This window comes from Arachis ipaensis, chromosome B07 (genome assembly GCF_000816755.2).
Source record: "Arachis ipaensis cultivar K30076 chromosome B07, Araip1.1, whole genome shotgun sequence".
NCBI lineage: Eukaryota > Viridiplantae > Streptophyta > Magnoliopsida > Fabales > Fabaceae > Arachis > Arachis ipaensis.
This window is the reverse complement of record NC_029791.2, coordinates 112,225,630-112,233,073: the sequence shown is the minus strand read 5'-3', so window position 1 is coordinate 112,233,073 and position 7,444 is coordinate 112,225,630. Positions and strand designations below refer to the sequence as shown.

Here is a 7,444-nt window from a genome sequence, read left to right as displayed (position 1 = left end):
AAATTCAAATCCACTAGTTTTCTCACTTGTATATCTTTAGCTTCCTTGGCTTTCTCACTGGTGTGCTCAATGAGGTTTGGATGTCTAGGAGTAGACGATAGTATATGTAGTAGATCTGTTCAGCAAAAGAGAGGAAATAAATTGAACCTATCAATGAACTAGTAGCAAATTCAAACAGCAAGGGTAGATTTTGATTTTCAACTTTTCACCAGTTAATACATAGTTTAAAAGATGAAAAGTAACAGTTAAGAAGTCAAGCAAGTAAACATACGCTTGCCTAAGCTCTGGATTTTTCCGCAGCATACTCTTGATAAGCCCTCAACTTGAAGAAGAAATATACATTGTCATTGTAAGTGAAATTCTATATCATCATTTAATTTTAATGAAAGGTAATATCTAATAAATTGAATGCTGCAGACATGCTTTATACAAATTAGAGAACTTCAATTCTAATCCAAAATAGCTTGAAGTTTGATTGTAGGATATCAGCAAAAGAGAATCAAAAGCATCATAGTTAAATAGAACACAAGTAAAAGAATGCAAAAGCATAATAGTTAAATTGAGTTGATTAAATTCAAGTTCAGCTAACAAAATTATAATGAAACAAAATTATCTTTTTTTAGGTCTCAGTGATATAATTGCAAATATCTGGCAGAGTAAAAGAATTGCAAGCAATTTTGGTTCTTGAAAAACAATGAAAAACAGCAAACACATGACTAGGTTATGTGCTCCAAAACTTAATCACCAATTCACCATCTAACCTTCATTTTCTCCCCTTAAATTTCAAACACCACAAACTCAAAAGCACTCACTGTGGAAAACAACTTTTCAACTTGTGACCTTATGCAAACTTAACAATGATGTTAACTACCTCAGATCAGTGTCATCATCAAATCATCATAAATTTGGTGTCAAAAACATCGTAATCATCAACTTACATACCTTATTCGGAGGGTAGCCCCTGTTTCCAGCATCAATAGCAACCAATTTGCTCTTATTTAGTATCTCCTGCAACCAACAGAAGAAAGTGAGAGAGGGCAAGGGAGAGAGATCGAAAGAGAGAGAGAGAGAGAGAGAGAGATCGAAAGTGAAAGAGAGACAGAGGGAGAGAGAGAACCGTATGTGAAGCACTGGAGAAACGGTGGCAAAGCTTCCTCGTCGACGGCGAACTCGACACCAAGCAAGAGAGTGACGGAGGAGAGAGACCAAACACAAGCACGCGACGCGGAGGATCCGACTAGAGGCGCGGCAGCGACGACGGCAAGCATACAGTGGCGGTGAACCGACGTGAGCTGCGATGATGGAACACGAATGCAAACGAAGGATTGAAGTGAATTTCCTTCTAGAATAAGGTGAGGGGTGGTCGTGCAAACTCAAATCGGCGGCGAGACGGTGCTAACGCCTGTGGAGTCTCCATGAATTTGGGGAAGAAGCTCGGCTAGGTTTTAGTTTTGATGGGATTAGAGCTCTGCTAGGGTTTGGGTTTCTGATGAAATGAGGAGTAAAAATCTGAGAAGAAGGGTCGGAGTGAAATTAATAAGGGCATTTTAATCTTTTCACTTTATTATACACATTCCATTCCCATTGGAATGAAAGATAACCAGGGGAGAGATGGGAATGAAATGGATTGGATTTTAATTCTAGGGAATAAAACATACCCAGGAATAATTTTTTATATCTTGAACCAAACATGAGAATAAAATATTCCCATCTCAAAATTCCTGGGAATATATTTGTATTCCCTCCAACCACACACACCCTAAGTGTGGGGAAACATGGGAACATGGGTTGATAGGAAATGATTAAATCAATGAAATAATAAGGATTTTTGGGAGCATGCTCATGTGAAACAAATTTAAATTAAAAACACTATGTGCATTGATATATGTTCTGTTTATGTCTCCAAAAAAATCCTTTCAGTTAAATAAGAAAATAAGGGGACAAAATTACCCCAATAATAAGCTTAGTGAAGAAATCAATGCACATAAGGTGGAAATCAAAGTAAATTTAGTACATGAGTATGTAATAAAGTGGAAAAATTTGGGTAGTTAGGTAAAGCATTTTAAATTATAGAAAATATGTATATGTTAGGTGAGATCTTAGACTAATCAAGGATTCACTTTGTTAGCTCACTTAGCCTTATATATACCCTTACCCTTACCTTAGCCCCATTACAACCTTGAGAAAGACCTCATGATCTTTGTATGTCTATATTCAATATTTGTTGATTGGTTAGATGAAGAACAAAGTTTTAGAAAGCATGAATAGAAAAGAATAGAGTGATTAACCCAATAAACACTGCGTGACTAGAGAGTAAACACAAAATCCAGTGAGGGTTCAATGGCTCATCACCATATATCTCTGCTTAATTGTTAATTGTCTTGCAAGTTTGTGAAATATTTTTACCCATCTCAATTGTGAAAGTGCTTTAACATTATCTAGGTTTGGCTATGTATATATGATTCCTTGAAAATATGAAACAAATTAACCACATGTAAGCTTTATATATATAGGTGGATAATAACTAAAGTTGCATGATTCATGTAGGTAACTTGCATTTAGAATAGATTGCATTGCATAAGATTCCACCATTCTAACTTTATCCTTTCTCTTGGATTTATCATGAGGACATGCTATTGTTTAAGTGTGGGGAGGTTGATAAACCCATATTTTATGATGTATTTTGTGCCAAATTTAAGTGATTTATTCAATCATTCACCCACTTATTCATGTAAATTGCATGGTTTTACTTTTTCTTCCTTATTGTGTGATATATGTGAAAAACATGTTTCCTATGCTTTAAAAAATATTAATTTTAATTACACTTTATTACCATTCGATGCCGTGATTTGTGTGTTAAGTATTTTCAGGTCTCATAAGGCAGGAACGGCTTAGAGGACAGAAAAAAACATACAAAAATGGAAGGAAAGCACAAAAATGGAGTTTCGAAGAAAAAGGCAGTGATGCGAACGCATGGACGACGCGAACGCGTGGCTAGCGCGAAAAGGCATCGACGCGCACGCGTGACTGACGCGGACGCGCACTTTGAGCAGAACGCAAATGACGCGTACGCATGACCGACGCGTACACGTGACAAGGAAAACTCCGAGATGACGGGAACGCGTGACAGACGCCACGTACAGGAATCTGCAGAAAACTCCCCCAGCGATTTCTGGACCCTTTTTCGGCCCAATTCTGAATCCAGAAACACAGAATATAAGCCAGAGAATGGAGGAATGAAACAACAACTCATCATACATTCATAATACATAATTTATAGGTTTAGATGTAGCTTTTAGAGAGAGAGGTTCTCTCCTCTCTCTTAGGATTAGGATTTAGGATTTCTATTATGTTTAGGCTACTTCTTTTCAATCACAGGTTCAATGTTCTTTTAATTTATTTTCCACTTTTATTTATTCTATTACTTTAATTGTTATTTTTTTTCAATTTGACTTATGAACCATTCATGTTATGATTTTCTTTATAATTTGAGGTAATTCAGATTTAAGATTTCTTTCTTTTATGTTACTGTTGCTTCCCATCTGAAGGCATTTTTATTTAAGTAGATTTTCTCCCTTTTGGCTTTGGTCAAGTGATTGGTAACACTTGAGTTATCAAACTCAGCTGTTGATTGAAATTGGAGTTGCTGATTGATTTGAATCGCTCTAAAACTGGTCTTTCCACAGGAGTTGACTAGGACTTGAGGATTAAATTAATTAGTCCATTTGACTTAATTAAAGTGGAAGTAAAATCCAATTCTCATCACACTTGATAAGGATAACTAGGATAGGACTTCAAATTCTTATACCTTGCCAAGAGATTTTATAATTATTAATTTAATTTTCTTGTTATTTAAATTACTTGTTCCGTATTTCAAAAACCCAAAAATATATCTTTTTACATAACTAATAATAAATTATACCTCCCTGCAATTATTTGAGAAGACGATCCGAGGTTTAAATACTTCGGTTTATAAATTTTATTAGGTTTGCTTAAGTGACAACCAAAACTTTTATACGAAAGGATTCTCTGTTGGTTTAGAAACTATACTTACAACGCGATTATATTTGTGAATTTCTTTACCGATAGGAAACCCGATCTTTATGCATACTCTGGTTACAACCAGATCCTCATGCACCCAGAAGACCAGAGCAAAACAGCCTTTATAACTGAACATAGAAATTTTTGTTACAAAGTAATGCCATTTGGTCTAAAGAATGCAGGTGCAACATACCAGCGACTAATGGACAAGGTCTTCCGCAATCAAATAGGTCGAAATATGGAAATCTACATCGACGATATGGTCACCAAGACCACCCCAGGAAGATCCCACTGTGACGACCTCAGAGAAATATTCGAGCAGATCCGAGCATACAACATGAGACTAAACCCGGAGAAATGCGCCTTTGGGGTACAAGGAGGCAAGTTCCTCGGATTTATGTTGACCTCACGAGGAATTGAAGCAAACCCTGAAAAATGTGACGCAATACTCAACATGGCGAGCCCTAGAACAATGAAAGAGGTACAACAATTAGCAGGACGAGTAGCTGCCCTGTCACGGTTCTTACCAGCGGTATCAAGCCGATCATACTGCTTCTTTCAGACAATATCAAAGAATAAAAAATTCGAGTGGACAGATGAATGCGAGACAGCATTTACCGAGCTCAAAGCCATCTTATCATCACCACCAGTGTTACAAAGACCAACAATCAGTAAACCTGTATACTTATATTTATCCGCTTCTAATTACTCTTTAAGCTCGGCTCGTCATTGAGACAGGAAAAATACAACAGCCAGTATACTTCGTCAGCAGAGTCATGCAACTAACAGAACAAAGATATCCGAAAATAGAACAGATGGCCTTGGCACTAATGATAACAGCAAGAAGACTCAGGCACTATTTCCAAAGCCACACAATAATTGTAAGAACAAACCAACCATTAAGGCAGATACTGACAAAGCTAGAACTAGCCAGATGACTGACCAAATGGTCTGTCGAGCTCTCCGAGTTCAATATCCAATTCCAATCAAGGCTGGCCCTGAAGGCACAAATGCTCGCAGACTTCGTCTTTGAGTTCACACCAGACGAGCACCATTGTAACAAGGCCTGGGAATTACACGTCGACGGGGCATCAAGCCGAGAAGGAAGCGGGGCCGGGGTAGTCCTGAAAGAGGGAGACACGGTGATAGCCGAGCAATCCCTTAACTTTCACTTCTTGGCAAGCAACAACCAGGCCGAATACGAGGCGCTCATAGCAGGACTCAAGCTCGCCCTCAACCTCCAAGTGCATAGCCTAACAGTACACTGTGATTCCCTCCTGGTGGTCCAACAAATCCGAGGAGAATTTCAGGTAAAAGATCCCTTGCTAGAGCGGTACTGGCTCATAGCAAATGATCTGATTTCAAAATTCAGTTCATTCGTCATATTACATATACACAGAGAAAAGAACATTAGAGAAGACATATTATCTAAACTTGTCGCCACTAGGGCGGATACACAAACATCAACATTATCACAACTTACACTTAATAAACCTAGCATTGAACTATTATCTATAACAAACATTAACCACCTCCATAACTGGAGAATACCTTTCCTATAGTACATTAATGCAGGTATCATACCCAAAGACGAACTTAACCCACAACAATTCCAACGAAGAGCAAGCCTCTACACAAATATAGCAGGGGAATTATACAAACACGGTCTCTCACAGCCACTGCTAAAATGCCTAAATAACGATGAAGCAAAAGAAGTAATGGACGAAATCCATGAGGGCGTATGTGGAAACCACATCGGAGGACGAGCTCTAGCCGCCAAGATTACCCGAACAGGATACTATTGGCCAACCATGAAGAGGATTGCATAACAAAAGTCAGGACATGTGACAATTGTCAGAAGCACGCCCCCGTTGCTATGAAGCCAGCCAAAGTATTGCACAATATGGAGGTAAGCTGGCCTTTTCACAGATGGGGACTCGATATCCTTGGCTTGTTCCCAGTAGCGCCAGGCCAGGTAAAATTTCTTTTAGTGTCAATAGACTAGTTCTCACAGTGGATAGAAGCACAACCACTAGCAAGAATAACCGCTGAAAAGGTACGATCTTTCATATGGAAAAACATCATATGCCGGTTTGGAATACCAAAAGAAATAATATCAGACAATGGTACACAGTTTACAGATAACAATCTCGCATCATTTTTAAATAACTTTAACATACAGCACCATTTTAGCTCGGTCGAACACCCACAGACCAATGGGCAGGCCGAAGCTGCTAACCAAATTATATTGAGCTTGGCGGAGTTCAGAGACGAGAAGAACTCCGTCCACAGCCAGAAGGAGAAGTGGAAAAAGTTCAGATCGGAGACACCTCAGACAAAACGACTAATAGTGGCACGATCCTGAGAGGAGACACAAAAGAGCTACTGGTACAATTCTTATGAGATAATGTCGAACTCTTCGCTTGGAAAGCCGCAGACATGCCGGGCATAGACCCCAAGCTAATGTGTCACAAATTGGCGGTCTATCCAGGATCTCGGCTGGTACAGCAGAGACGAAGAAAACTCGGGCCAGAACGATCCCAAGCTGTGGAAGAACAGGTACAGGCACTACTGGAGGCAGGGTTCATACGAGAAGTCAAGTACCCACTATGGCTGGCTAACGTCGTCTTGGTGAAAAAATCAAACGGGAAGTGGCGAATGTGCACTGATTACACAAATCTCAACAAAGCCTGCCCAAAAGATCTTTATCCACTCCCAAGTATCGACGCCCTAGTGGATGCCTCATCCGGATATAAATACCTCTTGTTTATGGACGCATATTCCGAATATAATCAAATTCCCATGTATCTGCCAGATCAAGAAAAGACCTCGTTCTTAACACCAAAAGCAAACTACTATTACATAGTGATGCCTTTCGGTCTCAAGAATGCGGGAGCTACTTATCAAAAGCTGATGAACAAAGTCTTTGCAGATCATATTGGAAAAGTTATGGAAGTGTACGTAGATGACATGTTGATAAAGACACAAAGGGAAAAAACATTGTTGTCTAACCTGGCCCAAGTGTTCGATACTATAAGGAAACATGACATGCGACTCAACCCTGCAAAATGCACCTTCGCAGTAGAAGCAGGCAAATTGTTGGGCTTTATGCTCACACAAAGAGGAATTGAAGCAAATCCGGATAAATGTCAAGCCATACTCAACATGAAGTGCCCAACCTGTGTCAAGGAAGTATAGCAACTCAACGGGAGATTGGCCGCCTTATCCAGATTCTTAGCAGGATCAGCGATAAGATCTCTCCCCTTCTATGCTACTTTAAGGAAGGGAAAGCAATTTGAATGGACGATAGAATATGAACAAGCCTTCCAAGATTTCAAAGAATTCTTAGGACGGCCACCTATCCTATCTCGGCCATGAAAGGGAGAGCCGCTCATATTATATC

The 7,444-nt window shown here is 39.3% G+C and overlaps 1 long non-coding RNA gene across 1 annotated transcript; it reads right to left on the bottom strand.

Moving 5' to 3' along the window:
* Window positions 1–1,413, bottom strand: LOC110264345. Its single transcript, XR_002350403.1, has 4 exons — window positions 1,118–1,413; window positions 943–1,008; window positions 272–322; window positions 1–115 (listed from the first exon to the last, which is right to left on the bottom strand). It is a non-coding gene; the product is annotated as an uncharacterized LOC110264345 (long non-coding RNA).